This window comes from Myxine glutinosa, chromosome 10, assembly GCF_964187855.1.
Source record: "Myxine glutinosa chromosome 10, kmMyxGlut1.1, whole genome shotgun sequence".
NCBI classification, from domain to species: domain Eukaryota; kingdom Metazoa; phylum Chordata; class Myxini; order Myxiniformes; family Myxinidae; genus Myxine; species Myxine glutinosa.
Window position 1 is genome coordinate 13,697,395 of NC_136270.1, and position 19,737 is coordinate 13,717,131.

A 19,737-nucleotide genomic window follows, 5' to 3' on the forward strand; every position below is an offset into this window, starting at 1 on the left:
GTAAATCAATTAAAACGTAATTATACATTCAATGGAATTTACTGAATAGTTTATGGGTATATTAGTAGTCCCATACCGGTTTCACCGGAGGGGGGGGGGGGGGGGGGGGAATATATATGTTTGTCTGTCCATCCGTCCATCTGTCTGTGCGTGCCTCCTGTGGTTTTCCAGACTTTTTCCCCCATTACCCTATAACATATTCAACTGAAACTTGGTGTACGTCTTTATTATGATAAGTTACAGAATAAGTTCGAGTTTTGGGCGTTTCGTCAGTTTTTCACAGTTATGCCCTTTTTGGACTTGGAACATATCACATATTATACATGGGTCAGTTTTCCAGACTTTTTCACCTTACTCTTTAACAAATTGAACTGAAACTTGGTACAGGGCTTTGTTATGATAAGTTACAGAAACTGCAACTTATCCTGTAGTTTTGCATACCTAGAATAATCTGTCCTACTTCATATGGCGAGCACAATTGCTGATTGCTTGGAATAAGAACATCATTGGGACCAGTAGGGAACGTGTGTTGCAAAGCAATTCTCACTTCTTCTTTTTTTGGACTTCTGGTAGGTGTGCGAACCAGTGACCCTGAGACTACCTACCACCTATGTGGGCAACAAAAATGCAGCATAACTGGAAATTGTAACTATCGATATTTTAATACCTCCGCAGGCACTGTATGGACCAAAGAGCTCCTAAACGATGTATCATTGAGCATTATAGTGCTGTGATTATGATGTTTACCCTGTTCAGACATAATCGTGCAATTTGCATTTGTATAAAAATAATATGTACCAGCAGGGGTACCTGCCGTTGCTCGGTGGTGTTCTAAACCTATTGGCATTTTGAAGAAATCTATTTTTTGTGGGGGGCTAAAACACTTCCCCACACCCACTAAGGAATGGGGTCAGGGAGCATTTAATATTATTACTTTGCATGCCAGGTACCTTTCTTGGTAGTAATCACAAATAATGGTAGGTATTTAGCATTTACAATACCCAGTGTTTCAGAGGACAGAACCCAGACATGTGACCCAACAATGTGAGACAATTTCCAGACAAACCAGTCTTTCAGATGAGCCAGTCAGAGTTCAAGACCAGGGCATGAAGATTGCCACACGTTTCGGACAATTGAAAGTTTTTCAGACAGAATATTCTGCAAGACAGAAATTTTTTCGAAAGTGTAGTTTCATGGATCAGATCATGACGCTATGTAGAGTTCAACCATGCTCTCCACATAGCGTCTGCTCTGCCAAAGCAGTTTCTATGGCTAGGGTTACAATCCCATACGGGTCGCCACTCCAACACAAGAGGTCAGGACAGGAACTTGTAATTATGTTAAGGGTGCCGGCGTCAGCCTCCTGCATGCTTTTCGCATAGGACACCGTGGGATCTTTAACGTCCACCAACTAATGGCGGTAGACGGGATGCCCAGTTTAGGGTTCATCCGAAGGACGGAACACACATTGATGCATCGCCCGTTTGATGACTTGCGATTATATTTACACCAGTGATAAAAAGAAATTCAGAAAAAATACCAATATGGCAGCAATAACTGCATTTAACTTTGGACTTTCTGGACAAAGAATAAGAAATGCACATTCTTTAACTGCATTATCCTTGGGTGATTAAGAAAGGAGCATCTTTATTGGTCATCATTTTATTATAGTTCACCATCTATCATTTCTATACTTGGTGTTAGCCTAATGGTTAGGGTGGTGGGCTTGGGATCCCAAGGTCCTGTGTTTTTAGCCTAATGGTTAGGGTGGTGGGCTTGGGATCCCAAGGTCCTGTGTTTCAAATCCCGTTGAATTAATGCCAGGTGGGGTTGACTCGGCCTGTCATCCTTTTGGAGTCGGCAAAATGAGTACCATATAACTGGTTATGGAGAGGCATTGCATCATCGCCCACAGAAATGATGCAGCCAGCAGCCGTACCCATGTCAAAGCTGAGCTGCACACTAACCACCCACCACCTGTCATTTCTGAGCGGAAGTTATTTACGTTTTGGTGGTGAGAATGCATGTGAGATGATGAAAAACTGAAACTTATGGAGAGCCAACAATTAGTGTGGAGGAAGTTCAATTCAAGTTTGGTGGTGTATATCCTCAAGTGATGTCAGATCATTGCTGAAAAGTGATGGTACATTGACTGCTGCTAGACAAACGCAAACAAATTTAAATCTACCGGACGCTATCGCCAGTGGTGCAAGACTTATTGCAACATGATAAAGATCCAAAACACTCAGCTGGAATACTTAAAACCTATTTGTAAAAGAATGAGGAAGCTGAAGTCCTTCAACGCATGGAATGCCTTCCTAAAAGCCCAGGTATCGATGTTATTGAAGCTGCAATGGGAATATAACGTCAAAGAAAAAGTACCAAAGAACCCCAGCAACTTAGATGATCTTTGTAAAGAAGCGCAGAACACCATTCAACAAGAGTTGATAACAAAATTATTTGAAAGTGTCCCTAGAGGATTTTCAATGGTTTTGAAGGGAAAGGGTGGACATACTCACGGTTTGTTTATATTGTTGCGAATATGGAATTTGGCCTCCATATCCGCTTGTAAATATTCCCCTATTTCCCCAATACTCCCCGACTATCCCCAATCCCCCATTCCCTAGTCCCATTGTCTGTAAACAACAATCAGTAGAGCCGACCTTCCCCTTTTTCCCCCATTAAATGTCGTGCCCAGGTCCACCGCATCTCACGTAGACAACTTTCGGACATCTTGCTAGTTATTCTTAGTCTATGTCAGTTAAGGACTCCTTTCCATTAATTCTGACTCTTCGTTGCACCAGAATGTGATTATATGGCACCAGTAGTGAGTTTAGGACCTTTCCCATACCTCCTTCCATCTTCTTCCCCAAACAACAACTACAACAACAACTACAACTACAACTACAACAACAATTACAACAACAACGACGCTGCACGGGGGGAGTGTGCGTCATCACACCGGCTCGGTTAGCCGCCATTGACAATGCGCGCCGGACCATGCGCTCCACGGGGTTACCACGAAGGGGCTCCTTGTCAGTCCCCCGTCAAGGGCGGAGCCTGGTAAACCCCCCGCACGCACCCAATGAGAAGCAACGTGCCGATTCCACGAGGCGGAGCTAACGAGCCGAGGGCGTGTCACTCCCCGCCGGATATACGAAGGACTCACCGGATGTGAGGTCAGATGCGCCCCCAGCCTGGAGAGAGAAGTTGCCACGTACGAGCGCTGAATACCTCCCCGCATCTCTGGACCGGACCGAGTCGATTCTGACCTTTGAGCCCAGGTGCACCTGGAGCCATCGAACCTGCCTTTCCTAGCCATCAAACCCCGTGTGAGTCAGCCTTTTGTCCCGTTTATCTGTCGTCTGTTGGGGTTAATATAAGATTGTGTCTAAGTGCTTGTCTTTCTATGCTGTACCTCTCGTCCTTGTAATCTAACCTTCCGTAACAATATAACCTCCTCCGGAGGGCTTGAGAACTGAACCCTGGGTGTCGTGTCATTTTAATCCCAGCCGGGTGTCCTTTTCCTTTATTGACCTAGCGCAGCGCGATTAGTCAACGTTCGGGTATAATCGGGTAACTTGTGCAGACGTGGTCATACCAAAACCGCTCGGTAAATAACATCTAAGCCACGTCAGTAACAATATCAAGGTATATTGTGTATAAATTTGGTTATGTGAATAAGATTTCCTTTTTCATAAAGGTGTATGTGCAATGAATACAACATTTTGGTCTCTTTATCATCAGAGGAGAACAATAATGACCACACTGTGGTCACAGCCTGCGGCACAAAAAATATATTTTTCGCTTCTTCTGTCCACTCAACTACCTCATCCTTGCTGTTGAAGGTATTATACAATTCATCTCAAGGGTCCTCATGATTTGGTACTGAAAAATTGTCAACTTCACTTTTAAACTCGACGGATTTATGGAAAAAGGCCATGGATAAGCTTCTCGGTGCATTTTTGGGTGAAAGTTGGGAACCTCACTTTTTAACATAATTGGGGTATGCTGAATTCGATTAACCCGGTTCCCAAGCCGAATGTTGAGTTTAGAATTTAGAGTTTTTGAGTTGAATTTCCCACTACTTCCCACATGCACAATGTGAACATATTTGGATGATGTCAGGTACATCAAAGAAGCGGCGTTATACACCAATTGATGCTGTTTTAAACAATCTACCGAGAAGTTTGTCCACAGCACTGCTACCATTTCACGCATTGACTGGGTGTGACACCACCTCCTACTTTGCAAATCACACCAAACGAACATCATGGAAAGTCTTCAAAGAGCACCATAAACTGCTGAAGAACTTGGGCATTGGTGAACTCACAGAGGAGACAATCAAATCCGCAGAAGCGTTCGTGTGCAGAATATATAATGTGCACAGAACAACCTCTGTTGATTCAGCACGACATATGTTGTTCTCCAAGACTGGTAAACCAGAAGCAATGTCACCGACAAGTGATGCTCTTCATTTCCATTTGATGCGAGTGCACTATCAAGCCATGGTATGGACAAATGCTCATTGTGCCATACCTGACCTTCCTGCACCTGTGGAAATGGGATGGAAACGTGGTGATTCAGGACTAGAGCCTATTCTGATGTCACTGAGTCCAATCCCAGAAAGTTGCCTCGAGATGATTTGTTGTGCATGCCAGAAGCAATTCAAGACTCGACGCTGCAAATGTCGCTATTCAGAGTTGAGGTGCACATCAATGTGTGCCTGTCAGCAACAGAGTGATGATCAGACCCCTTGTATGAATTTGATGTAGTTTGGCAAAACAACATCTGTGACATTCCTGAATGTTTGTGCTTCATGGCCATGTATACTTAATTTTAGAATAAATGGTTGTATGAAACATTGTCTTATTAAAACCATTTCCCATTTTATGGTATCCAATTCCAATATCAGTTTGAATGTCTCTTTCAATATGTCGCCAACCATAATATAGACGACAGATTTATGAAAAAAGGCCATGTATAAGCTTCTCGGTGAATTTTGGGGTAAAAGTTGTAAAGTTAAAGTAAAAGAGCTGCATGTACAGTGCATTCAGAAAGTATTCAGACCCCTTCACTTTTTTCACATTTTGTTGTTGCAGCTTTATGCTGAAATCGTTTAAATTCATTTTTTCCCTCATCAATCTACACTCAATACCCCATGATGACAAAGAGAAAACAGGATTTTAGAAAGTTCTGCAGATTTATTAAAAAGAAAAAGCTGAAATATCACATTGACAGAAGTATTCATACCCTTTGCTATGACACTTGAAATTTAGCTCAGGTGCCTCCCATTTCTTTTGGTCATCTTTGAGATGTTTCTACACCTTGATTGGAGTCCACCTCTGGTAAATTCAATTGATTTGACATGATTTGGGAAGGCACACACCTGTCTATATACAATTTCAAGCGACATGAAAGCCCACTTTGAGTTTGCAAAAAAGCACCTAAAGGACTCTCAGACTGTGAGAAACAAGATTCTGTGGCCTTTTGTGTGTCTTTCACTGAGGAGAGGCCTTCCGTCTGGCCACTCTGCCATAAAGCCCAGATCGGTGGAGTGTTGCAGTGATGGTTGTCCTTCTGGAAGTTTCTCCCATCTCCACACAGGATCTCTGGAGCTCAGCCAGAGTGACCATCGGGTTCTTGGTCACCTCTCTTACCAAGGCCCTTCTCCCCCGATTGCTCAGTTTGGCCGGGCGGCCAGCTCTAGGAAGGGCGGCCAGCTCTTTCCGTCTTCTACCCACTCCTCTCTGGCTTTGCCCCCCCCCCCTGCTCTCTCTGGGCTCTGTCCCCCAAATATTCCTACAGGTCGCACAAGATCTGTCTGCAACCCTCTTATGGTTAAACTGCCAAAATCAAGACTCTCTGCTCACCTTCACTCCTTCATTCCTCTTTTCTCCCACATCTGGAACAAACTCCCTCACTCTCTTCAATCCCACTCCACCCTCCAGGTCTTTAAAGCAGCTGTTCACCACCATCTCTTATCTTCCCCCCTCCAAAACCTTGATCTTTTCTACCCCCGCTAATTTCACCCCAAATCCACTTTTTTGAAATAACAACTTCTGTCCTGGAAGTCCTTGGTGTCCTTGTGTTTTATATTTCTCCCCCCCCCCCCCCCACCCACCCCTTCCCATGCCTCCTCCCCCCAAGCCCTCTCCCTCCCACACTTCTCCCTGCTCTCAAATGTTATGTTTGTGTGCTTCCCCTTCTCTCCCCATCTTGTCTTCCGCGCTCTCTTTTTATATATCTTGTTTGTCTGGTTGATTTTTTGTGAAATAAATGTTAGCTCTTTCACGAGCCTCGATTCAGTATACAAAAAAAAACAAAAAAAAAACTTGTTTGCTCTTGACAAAAAAAAACTCTTGTTACCCAAGTTATGTTTTAACCCCTGTCTATTTGTCTGTTTGTTTGTCTGTCTGTCTATGAGCAATATATCTCAAAAGGTTGTGGACAGATTTGGACAACATTTGGTGGCGTTTGGGAATGTGACAGACAAAATGATTAGATTTTGGTGAATATCCGGATCCGAATCTGGATCTGGGAATTTTTAAAGCGATTCTTCACCATTGATAGATCGGACAAAAAACGATATACAGCATAGCACGATATCTCAAAAAGTTATGAACAGGTAAATACAGACGAAAGTTGTGGGACAGGTCAAGCGTGGGACAAGGAAGAATTGATTCTATTTTGGTGAATATCTGGATCCAGATACAAGCATTTTTTTCTTTCTAAAGTGATTGTTCATCTTTGATAGATAGGCCCAAAAACAATATATAGCACTATATTTCAAGAGGTTGTGGATGAGTTATGACAAAACTAGGTGGATGAGTTTGTTAGGTGACAAGAACAAGCCGATTCGATTTTGGTTCAGATTAGGATCCAGATTTGGCCTATTAGTGGGATACAAAATAAACTGTTAAGCCGGGCAGAAGTATGTATGCGCCCTGCTGAGTGCCGTGCTAGTTACTCCCGCCAGGGAGTAATGCATTCGATCGTGTCCATGTGTGTATGTGTGCGTGTGTGTGTTCGTGTGTTTGTGAACAGGATATCTGGAAAGGTTCTGAAAGGATTTGGATGAAAGTTGGTGGGATGATTGCCCTTGGGATAAGGAAGAATTGATTAGTTTTTGGTGAAGCTCAGGATATTATTCCGGATCCAGGAATTTTTTGAAGGATTGTTTACCAATGGAAGACAGGGCTCATTTTTTAAAACATTAACTTCTATATATTCTATATTTAACATTGTGATATGAAAATAGTTTTCATATTTGTTGTAAATGTAGTTTAAACTCGTGGTTATGCGTTAGAGCGGTGTATTTTGTTAGCAGCATCATATTCAAGGTTCTTTTTTTGTTCTAATAAAGACATATTCTGTCATTTTAAAACCACCAAAGTGTGTATTAGGTTTCCCCGTTTAATAAAATGTATCGTTTGATACGTATAATGCTTTAAAACTGTTTTTTTTTTGTTTGTTTGTTTTTTACCTCAGAAGAGATCTCAACATTTACCTCAGCGGATGTCAATCGCGGTGTCAGTATTTAATGAACTTATAAATACTTAGGTGAGTTATAATTATAAGTGTGACAAGCATGTGCACGGGATTCTTCCCAGAAGAATGAGTGGTCGCATTAGCTTGTACGACTTAAAATGAGCGAGTTTTGTTTTCACTTTTGGGCCAGTTTTACATGTTGTATCCCTAAGGAATGAAACGAACGTTTTTCCAGGCTTACAATTTTATTTGAAGTCACACATGCCTCAAAATACACTCACTTGTATAGAATTGAACGCTGAATCCGAAAATGTAAGTGAAATTGCCTTTTTTTTTTTTTTTTTTACATTATCTTCTATATATTCTAAATATATATATGTGCAGTGACTGTCTTGTGTTGTCTTGTCTTGTGTTGTCATTGAACTACTCCCTCAAACTTTTGTGAAATCGTACTATTCCAACTTGACCCACGGCGGGAGTATGCGCTCTACTGAGTGGCGTTCTAGTTATTTTTGTTTTTATGAGTCATTTTGTTGAATTCCATCTTTGGTTGTCTGATATTTGTTTCACTTCTCGGACCGACTATGTGGTGCATTTAATACCAATATATGTAGGTTGTACTTCCTGTTGAGTGGACGCCATGTCTCCACGAGCAAGTTCGTGCATTGCCTAGATGGTTTTTGTCAGGTGTCTCCACTCACCCAGTTGTGCCTAAAGTTGTGGAAAAAAATTGAATGACGATCCTAGAGGATTTTGCTTTTGCTTTCACTTTGTATAGTATAGACTATAGAGCATTATGATGTCAATACTGAAGTGTCATTGTATGAATGTATGAAGTATTCTGCCTTCCAATGATATTGTCATATAAGTAGCCATTACTTAGCAATTCAAAATAAACTCATGCAATAAATTTTATTTAATCTGTAAGAAGCTACATCACATCACCATTGATGACACAAATTATAATCCTGGCACTTGGCTTGAAATGTGATGCTTCATATGATTGAGTGACATGAAGGGGGCAGTTGGAGTTTAAGTTTGTGAAGTAAAGAAATGTTTTTAGCCGCGTCGCAGACGCTGCTCATAGAGTGCACTCTGCTGTTGTTGTTGTTACCACGTCTTCTTCTTCCTCTTCTTCTTCTTCTTCTTCTTCTTGTTCTTGCAGAGAAGACAAAACCTCAAAGCTCCACCCATTCTGGGAACCATAGCTCCACCCATTCTGGGAGAGCCTTCATATAAACAAATATCCACCATTTTATTAACTCGCATAGCTTTGAGGCCTGTTTTGTAGGCCCGTGGTGTCTTCCTCTCTCACACAGTTTTATTTCAAATCAAATTCGATATATCATTTCATTTTTCACAGTCGCTAACATAGTTTTAGACTCGGTTGAAAAAAAACGGGAAGAAAATCCGATGAAAGTTGCCCTTTATAGAACGAAATGAATTCTCAAAGGCCTGTAACTTCAAGTCCATTGACATATATATTTTTTAAATCGCGGCATGGTCAGTCATACACCGCCCGAAATAACAGACGGGAAAATGCCGAGATATATATATTTTGTTTAAATCACGGCATGCTCAGTCATACACCGCCCGAAATAACAGACGGGAAAACGCCGAGATATATTAAAAATTCGTCCATTTGATGACAATCGTCACGATGAAATATTTAATTTATACGTCGTCACAATAATGTGGAGATAGGAGCATAGCTTCGTTCACGTGTCGCCACATACGGGAAATTGCCGAGATATATTTTTTTTACATCGCAGCATGGTCAGTCATACACCGCCTGAAATAACAGACGGGAAAATGCCGAGATATATTAAAAATTCGTCCATTTGATGACAATCGTCACGATGAAATATTTAATTTATACGTCGTCACAATAATGTGGAGAGAGGAGCATAGCTTCGTTCACGTGTCGCCACACACGGGAAATTGCCGAGATATATATATTTTAAATCGCGGCATGGTCAGTCATACACCGCCTGAAATAACAGACAGGAAAATGCCGAGATATCTATCTATAATTCCACTAATCTCTGCGTGTATGTTTGTTTGTATGTTTGTATGTTTGTATGTTTGTATGTTTGTATGTTTGTCTGTGACCGCTGTTTCTCGACAACTACCGGTCCGATATACTTGAAACTTGCCAGGTATATTGCTGGGGACCCGAGGATGTGCCTTTTCAAGGTTTTAAATTAATCGCAGAAGTAGTTACCGAGCTATGTCCAAAAAACGATTCAACCAATCAGAGAGCAGCGAGCTATCACGTGTGCCGAACGTGGCGAACAGACTCTGCCTCGGATGGCACATTTGAGAGCGTATTCATTTATTTCCCGTCGGCAAACTATGTTGGCGCTATGTTGGCGTTAAACGATGTTTTAAAACTAATTAAAACTAATTTGCGATTCTTTCGCTTTCCTGCGATATGCGACCTTCCGGACAGTCAAATGAGGACGTCACTTCCGGACTTACGTAGCGGCGAGCGGGCGCCATTTGGAGGAGCTGGGAGGACTCAGTCGTGATAGAGTGAGCCTGAGTGAGTATATCAAGACAAGAACAAGATCTAGAAGGAGGTATGTACGGTGCGATTCATATAATATATTGTTTAGTTATCGTCGATGAGGAATTTGGGGGCCCGATTAACTGCAGCGCCATCCGAGCTGCGGCGTCGGGACGATACATTCATTGTACGGTCACATCACGCACTTACGGGCACGTCCTATATATATAGTACGGGCATGCCCTAGTATTAAAAATTCGTCGCCACACACGGGAAATTGCCGAGATATATTTTCACTTTGCACAAAAATAACATCAAGTAATCGAATCAATAGGAATGTCCTGTGCTTATAACATCGACGTTATAGGCACAGCTGCATCTAGGCATTGTGTAACATCGACGCGGCCTTTGTTTTAATTAAAACTTTTTGTACTTGTTCGTTATTGTGTGGTAATCCTTTCTCTTTTTGTATCCTCTTTCTCGTGCAATTCTCCCTTTTATGTAGGCTTTGACCAAGGAGGGCCAACCCATGCATCTACCTCAATGCAAGCTTGTAAGGATTGTTACCAACAACTTCCTTTCAGAAAGTGATGGTGCCTGCGGGTCAGGATTTCGCCGGATGTGGGAATGTGGATGTCCGACCATTGCTGAAAATGTACCTGCCAGTGGCATTTATTAAATTTAGACGGTGTCCCTGTTTTAGGTGTTCCAGCTTTAGCGTGTCAAAGAGCCTCGTATGGACAATTTAATTATCGTTATGCCAGTTGAAGTACCGTATTTTTAGGCCTATAGGTCAATGTGGAGTACAAGTCAAATTGGCTAATTTCTCCATTTTTCTTGCCTTCATTAATAGATAAGTCTATTTGGAGTATAAAACCAGCAAAATCAACAATAGTAGTTAGCAAAACTATCAGTGACAACAATAGAGGTGTTAATTCCTCCATGACACTGACAACACATCACTATGGTACTTCCAGGGTCATGAATATTAATGAGCCGTTTTGTGCATATCATTTGAATTACTTTGTGGGACAACCTTTCGGATAAATTAGGAATGTAAATAGTTTTTCAACATGTTTGTTGTCATATAGAGCTGCAGTATTTAAAACAAGATACAGAATCATTATCAGCACTGGCTCATAGCATAATACTTTTGTCACAGTTCACCACTGCTGTAATAAAAAAATGAACACCTGACACATTGTAATACTAATATCAGCACTCAATGTTTGGCCCCCCTAAATTTGAACCCCCTAAATTTGGCCCCCCTAAAAAAATGAACACCTGACACATTGTAATATCAGCACTCGATGTTTGTCCCCCTAAATTTGCAGCCACGATTATCCATCTTCGTTTGCTCAACACAAGATTTGTCTTCGTACAAATACAGTATTTCCCGGTGCTCTGATCGCACAATCTCGCAGCACCGACTTCTCCGCTTTGGATTTGATGCACTTTCACTGCGTTCTACAGCTCGATTGAAGATTCCTCGATTCCAGATCCGTTGCGTGACTCACCCGAAAGCCAGATGAGGGTGAGAGGAGTGCAGTATCGCTACGGGCTTATCTCCATTTCCATTCCCAGCCCACAAATTATTCGATCAGGCCGTCCAAGACACGATAGCCAGCCTCTCCACTCCACAGCTGCACCTCCCCCGTCCCTCCAAGCAATCTCGGCCCTACATTTTGGTGAGTATCCCTGTAACTGTTCATTTAGTTGTCCATTTGTGTATTTAATTTCTGTTCTTTATTCCCTGTTTGTCGTTAAAAAAAGGCGGCAAAAAGGGTTGGCGTCAGGAAGGGCATCCGGCCGTAAAACATTGCTTCAAAAAGGGGACCAAAAAACAACAACAACCACGGTTCCCGAAAAAGGCCAACCCCCGCTTTGCGGGGAAAAATGGCCTCTAAAGGTGGTTATATTTATTGCTTTGTTTAATATTTGTCTCCATTATGTAGTTAAGCAAAGATTAAAGTTATTTTAGGATGGCCGAAAATGCGCCCTGGGAACACATCTTCCTCACATTCCCCCCAACTATAACAATACGTCGATGGGAATATCTCATCTGCTTAACGTCGTTTTGCTTAATGTTGAACTTTCTAGCAATGCATCCACGACATTGTGGAAACTTACGAAAGTGTGTTTTAAATTACCAATTATACAATTTGTTTCAGAAAATATCACACTTTGCAATTTATTTTTATTTATGCAATTCAACGTCTTGATCAAACGTAAAACGAAATACCACATTGGAGTCATCAAGAAGAACCGCAAGAAGTAAAGACCAAAGATGGAGTCATCAGGAGATAAAACATAGATAAGTCGATTCTGAGTGTAAGTCAAGGCCCGGACTTCCGGGATGAAATATCGACTTATACGCCAAATAATACGGTACATTGGGAACAAATGTAGAACCAGTGATTTTCCGCAATCACAGAGAACGTACGGAATGCATGGAATTGGTGACATGAAATGGAAAACTGAATCTGACACAGTAAACAAAACGGAATTTAGTAAACTAGTACACCCGCAGACTCCGGGAGAGGCAGGAAGGGTCATTCCTCTTTGGAGTATATATATTACAGTCTATGATCGGATCTCAAGAACATTGGGTGTGTGTTCATTAACCATGTTTCTTGTGAAGAGATCGCCAATGGTTTAAGCATTTGAGCAAGCACTCCATTCAAAACCGTTAAGGAACGGCTGGCTTGACAAGTGGTAGCTAGCTGCTTGGTAAATGAGCACAACCCGGGCTTCCTCCCTTTCAGTTTCGTATCAAACAGCAGGAGCGAGTTTCAAAAGTTTGCTACGAAAAACGCCACAGTAGCGGCAGAAAGGGCCATGTTATTAACCCAATGTTTGTGGGTTATATAGCGTACAGTAGATCTTCGCTCAGTTCTGTAAGTAAACCTTCATGGATGTCGGGATTCCTCCAAATTTCGTCATTTAGTGTTATAAAGAGCATTGGCAACTGTTTAAAAAGCTAAGCATACGTGTTTGTGGTTTATAATATTTTTACTTCCTGTAGAAGCCGTTGCTCCCACAGAAACGCCATTATAACTATAAGCTATTATACACATTATCACTGCAGGAAAAACGCCTTGGGGGAAGTGGGACATTATTAGTAACCAGCCGAAACCCGTGGAACATCCACGGAAGGGAGGATGTGGTGTATGGATAGAGTGTACCATTATGGATGGCATAGGGGATTTGCTTGTCCGAGTAAGAGTTAGGAAGAAAGATGAGAATGAAGAGTGCGTATATGAGTGCGTATACGTAGAAATTATGGTAAACCCACCTGATGAGGTTAGCGTACACCGCGATCGCCGACACCGGCACAAAGGCATGCTCAGGTTTGTCCACTCAGTGGACGGCTTGCTGTTGCCTTCGCCTGTCCAATCAGCGGACGGCTTGCTTCGCCTTCGCCCAGCAGACGCCAATACGATGGCGTCGTAAGATGGCGTCGTATCGGCAGTTAATCGGATGCTTTTGGGCCCCAACGTCGGCTAATTCAGATTTTTCGAGTATGTCTGTCTGTGATAAACAAAGAGCGCGGTTCGTAGATCGTAAATCCATTAGTGCCGTGGGCATCGGGTCACTGGGTGCGGCATAAAAGGGATAACAAAGTCGAGTCCTTATGCTATTATTATATAGATATGACCCGACTGCAAAGCCGCAATGAGCCGGCGAACCCAAAGCCTCTTGCCACTATTTTACCCATCACTATGGCATCAGAAGGTTAGGTAGTTGGTAGTAGGTAGGTGTAGTAGGTACCGTACCTCGTTAAAAATGACACCATTTGCATTCTGGATGAGATTAAAATTTATAAAATTTGCTTCTTGATTAATTAGGTGAATTCCGTCTCAACTTCAGATATTTCTGGCCGTGAAAAACTATTCCCTACGGCCGCGAGATTTCTAAAAAATAATTATTCGTCAATTTTAGAATATTTGACGCCGTTTTCAGCCTCCGAAACGCGGTAATAAGCTTTTTTGAAAAAATATTTTTTCAAATGCTCGAATCTCATTGGTTCCGGTGTTTGATGAAGATTTTCGTTGAAGATAACCAGGGCCCGTGCGGGCCTGGGGAACGAGGTTGGTCTTAAAGTATTTTAATTACAAATTAGAGGTGCATAAGATTGTGAATCAAACAAAGACGGGTGAAACAAACTTCTATTGAACTTTTTCGCAATTTTTTATGCATACTTCCGCATCCGCAAGATGGCGGCCTCCATGGAGCGATTTGGTGCGTCAAAGCTTCGAAATTCTCAAAGGATCCAGCAAAATCTGGCTTTTCAACATAATACGTACGCGTTCATTCACAACACCGGCTTTGGCGGCTATTAATATTGTTTTGTAATAACATTAACAATATGCGATTATTATTAATTTTGTTATTAAAAGCGACTTTGGAAAAACGCCACGATAAATCTTCTTTGGGGATACGCTACGATAAAGCTAATTTAATATTTATATACACCTCAACGGGCAAACCCATTGATGGCAATGGCGGGCAAAATCGATCGGGGGGAGAAAATCCCCTTGGGGAGGGGGGCAAATGAATGCACCACAACCTTCATTGTGTAACCCTTCGTCATCCTGTCAAGTTTGGTTGAGATTGGATAAGTAATGACAGAATGTATTGGCATCAAAAATTTATCAGACAGACAGACACAAATGGCGTATTTTAGTATGATTTATCGGAAAATAAGTCACGATTAGGTTGAATTACAAATTAAACTTTCAAACTTGTGTCCCTCCTCTAAAACCTGCTGGCACCTTGTTATGTCTGTCTATGGAGTGTTGCTCCCCTTACATCCCTCCCTCTCTTCAAATGGCACCACAGCTGACCCTGCTCTTGAGAAGGTTGAATGCCTCAATTCTGTGTTTGCTTCCAAATACTGTGTCCCCAACCCCTCACTCTCTGTACCCATTCTTCCCTGTCATACCCAATTGTCTTGTTTCTCACAGTCTGAGAGTCCTTTAGGTGCTTTTTTTCAAACTCCAAGCAGGCTTTCATGTGTCTTTCACTGAGGAGAGGCTTCCGTCTGGCCACTCTGCCATAAAGCCCATATCGGTGGAGTGTTGCAGTGATGGTTGTCCTTCTGGAAGTTTCTCCCATCTCCACACAAGATCTCTGGAGCTCAGCCAGAGTGACCATCGGGTTCTTGGTCACCTCTAATACCAAGGCCCTTCTCCCCCGATTGCTCAGTTTGGCCAGGCAGCCAGCTCTAGGAAGAGTCCTGGTTGTTCCAAACTTCCTTCCATTTAAGAATTATGGAGGCCACTGTGCTCTTGGGAACCTTCAATGCAGCAGAAATTTTTTTGTAAGCTTCTCCAGATCTGTGCCTCGACACAATCCTGTCTCTGAGCTCTGCAGGCAGTTCCTTCGTCCTCATGGCTTGGTTTTTGCTCTGATATGCATTGTCAGCTGTGAGACCTTATATAGACAGGTGTGTGCCGTTCCAAATCATGTCCAATGAATTTAAATTACTACAGGCGGACTTCAATCAAGGTGTAAAAACATCTCAAAGATGATCAAGAGAAATGGGAGGCACCTGAGCTAAATTTTAAGTGTCATAGCAAAGGGTCTGAATACTTATGTAAATGTGATATTTCAGTTTTTTATTTTTAATAAATTTGCAAAACTTTCCAAAATCCTGTTTTCTCTTTGTCATTATGGCGTATTGAGTGTAGATTGATGAGGGAAAAAATGAATTGAATCGATTTCAGCATAAGGCTGCAACATAACAAAATGTGAAAAAAGTGAAGGGGTCTGAATACTTTCTGAATGCACTGTATATATATATATATATATATATATATATATATATATATTGTTATGAATTTGGCGTCGGGGGAATATCTAGATCCAGGTAGATCTGCATAGGTAGGTGCTCCGATGATCGTGGTAGCTAGAACCACTTCGATGTAAATAAGTCAGGGACCTGTAGCCCGTATGTTGGAGTGAGCTGCGTATCAGTGTCCCCGCCATGAGGGGGCGGGGCTTGGTAACTAGAATTAGGGAATATGCTAACTCCATTGTGTGTCGTTCCCTCTGTGAACATACCTGTGTCCCTTATGGCAACGCACTCTTATAGACATTTAGATAGGCCCTTAGTGCACACACAAATTAAATTCCCCCCCTTACAATGACTGACCGGAAAAACCAACAGGCAGCGGCCACACAGTACGCCACCATGGCGACAAACATCGTACCAGGCAGGCTGGAAGCCACGCCCAGGAGAACGTGTGATTGGTCCGGGTCCTGGTTGGAGGTGATTAGGGGTAAGAAAGGTGAAGGAACGGCACACTGATTGGCCACCGACCGATGACACCTCGGCTAATCAGTGCGGAAGGCGCGAACATTCGGCCAGTCGGTGTGGAGGGCACGCAGGAGGACTCAACAAGCGACGCGCTGATTGGAGGAGAAGCGCGAGTGACGTCAGAAGACCACGAGTAAAACCGCTCGCTTGCCGGCATTTTGTCTCTCTTCTTCCCTTGGCCTTCTTGTTCCTGGTTCCTTCCTGCCCAGAGCTCTTCCCTTTGTCTCTTGTCTTCCCTTGACTGTTCCTTTTGCGGTGGACCCTCTCTTGTGTTGGATCTCGTCCCATTTGGACCCTCGCTCGTTGGAATTGGAAGGATGTTGGCACGCCGACGATTCTCTTACCCAGATTCACACACGAACCTCGCGAACGATCGCGCGGGGACTCGAGGCTTGGCGTGCAGCGGCGTCCGTGGGCCGGGGAGCGGGGGCGGAATGAGGCCTACTTCCCGCTGACCGGAGCTGCGGTCGGACGACTGCGCTCGGAGCCGGACCATCCTTGACTACTGCAGACTACTGATTGAGATAAGACTCCTGCCAGGAGCTCCTCTCTCAAATTTCTTTACCACAAGGATTGTCGAGATGGCGCAGCATCCTTGTCCAAAAATGAGAGAGCCAGAGAGATCAACCTACCCTTCTTCTTCACTCTGGTGAGCCAATCGGTTTTTTTTGTTTTGTTTATTTTTGTATACAAGATCGAGGCTCGTGAAAGAGCTAACATTAATCACACAAAAAGTCAAACTGACACATAAAACACAAAATAAGGGGAGCAGTGGACAAGATGGGGAGAGAGGGGGAAGGTCACAAATACAACATTTGAGAGCAGGGACATCGAGAGAAATGTGGGAGGGAGAGAGCTTGGGGGGAAGTGGAAGAGGTATAAAACATATGGACACTGCAAGGACTTCCAGAAAAAGAGTTGGAATGTCAAAAAAGTGTATCTGGGGTGAATTAGCGGGGGTAGAAAAGATCAAGGTTTTGGATGGAGGAAGATAAGAGATGGTGGTGAACAGCTGTTTTAAAGACCTGGAGGGAGGAGTGGGATTGAAGGGATTGGGGGAGTTTGTTCCAGAGGCGGGAGAAAAGGGGAATGAAAGAGTGAAGGTGAGCAGAGAGCCTAGAATTTGGCAGTTTAACCATAAGAGGATTGCTGGCAGATCTTGGCGACCTGTAGGAATATTTGGGGGATGGAGCACACAGAGGTCTGGGGGAGCAAGGCAGGAGAGGAGTCGGTAGAAGACAGAAAGACCACCAACCTGCCTGCGGTGAGTGAGTGAAAGGCCCTCGGAGTTAGCTTCATCCCAGGAGATTCCAATGATTCTGAAATTCCAAGGTGGGCTTAAACTGACAGTTTGCCTCCCAGTTCGCCCTGCCCATGTCCTACGGTCCAACTACGTCCCTCGGGGTGTTGCCTCACGGCCTTTCTTGACCACCCCCTTATTTCTCCACCTCTTGTGGGCGGGGCTTTCGCCAATTAGGTCCTTTGGATGCGGGCTTAAACCGACAGGCTCGTTTCTTAGCTTGCTGCGGGCGTGGTTGTTGTTGTTTAAAGTGGCTTCCGTGGCAGCAAAACGTTAGGGAAAAGATTACAGAGGGTAAGCATGGACTGGGGAAAATTATGCTTATGCCCTACCATCAAGGAGTGCTGCTTCACCCCCCGTGTGGAGTACAATTAAACAATCAATATACGGCCTGGTGTAATATACGTCAAAATTTCCTACTTACTGTACATCGAGGTTTCTCCAACACATCACGTGGTCCATGCTACTTCTTATACAGTTCTACCTTCCCTACGGTATGCTTTCACCTACCCCCCATAAACGTAATACAGCCCGCTCCCCCGACCCCCTGAAACCGCAGCTCCTGCAAGGTTCAATGCTGGCATTACCGTTCCAGCCTTACCACTTACCGACTCACACCTAATTCGCCTACAAAATAAATTAAGAGGGGCCGTGGGAAGCGAGCCGTAGCTAACTTACCTGTTCTCCTTAATGTTCTACCCCCTTAAACGCAACAATTCAAATATTTACAAATTCTCTTTGGTTCCTCACTCATATCTCCTGGGGCGGGTTAGAAAATGGTCAAAAACCAACAACGAAACCTACCTTAACGACAAACCTTATTCAAAAACTCAATAACGTTTGTACAATGCCCTCTTTAAGGACCACGTTCCCCAGTTGATGCCACAATACCCAACGTTACCTCCGGAGCCATCCCAATTTGCCAAATCCAAATATTTGGCGGGCCCTGTCCTTTTGGTACAGTTAATTGATATGGATCGGGTGGATTTTCCACTCACACATTCACACCAGAAATCAAATCATTCATTCCATTTCGTGCAAGACCATGGCTTCAATTCTTATTACAAACATGTATGATCCTCATTTAGGCAGCAGTCACTTGCTGTTACGACTTCTTCTCCCCCCGCCCCCTACCCGGAGTTGGTTCTTCTGCAAAAGGAACGATACATGGTAATATATTGTGTAGTATAATTTTGCTTTTGATGAAAATGTTCAAAGGATGCTTTTGGTGTTTATAAGCCTCAAACTTTTGATTATTATAAATAGAATATGGTTTACAGCAACCACAGCCATCTACGCTGCCACCATTTTTGATGATTGAATCACACTAAAGATTTTAAAAATATTACTTGCAGAGCATTTGAAAAACTGAAGTGAGGATCATGAGACGATGGACCCAGGGAGACGATTCCACAATTGGGAGAATAAGGGGAGGAATGATTGCAGGTGGGCAAACCACATTGGACTTTGGGAGAGTGAGCGGGTGAGTTTCTTGAGGAAAAGTGTGCGACATAGATTAGGCCGAGAAAAATATATTTCCGGGTTCTGGTCAGCGCGCGCATCCATTTTGACCCTGCGCGTCAACAACAAATATCGACGTTCGCGCACGGTTCTCCCCTACAAAACTGCGTTTAGTTTGTCCAAATCCAACCAGCCGTTCCAAAGATATGAGTAGTTTTGTGTGCCGTGACGTCATGAATCCAATAGGGAAGTTGCATGTGACGTCATAGTCTTAGTCACGTGACCGCTTGGGTGGCAAAACATTGCTTCTGCCACCATACGTAATGGCGGCAATTTGAAACTCGTCTCACATATAAATTGCCCCCTCCACGATGGTAAAGAGTTGTTGTGCTGTCGGATGTACAGCCCGATTTCATTAGGGATCGGGCTTGTCATTCTACCGTTTTCCGGACGACACAACGCGAAAACGGTTTCATAGCTGCATTGACTGCAGCTCTCAGGTGAGAATATGGCTCATGAGGTTGTTACCTTCGCTGGCGAAGCGAAAAGCAGCATTAGGCATTTGGTTACGTACATGTGGAGTGCGTATGGCGTACGTGTGGCATACTTGTGTACGTGTGGAGTGTGGCTGTACGTGTGGAGTGTGTGTGGCGT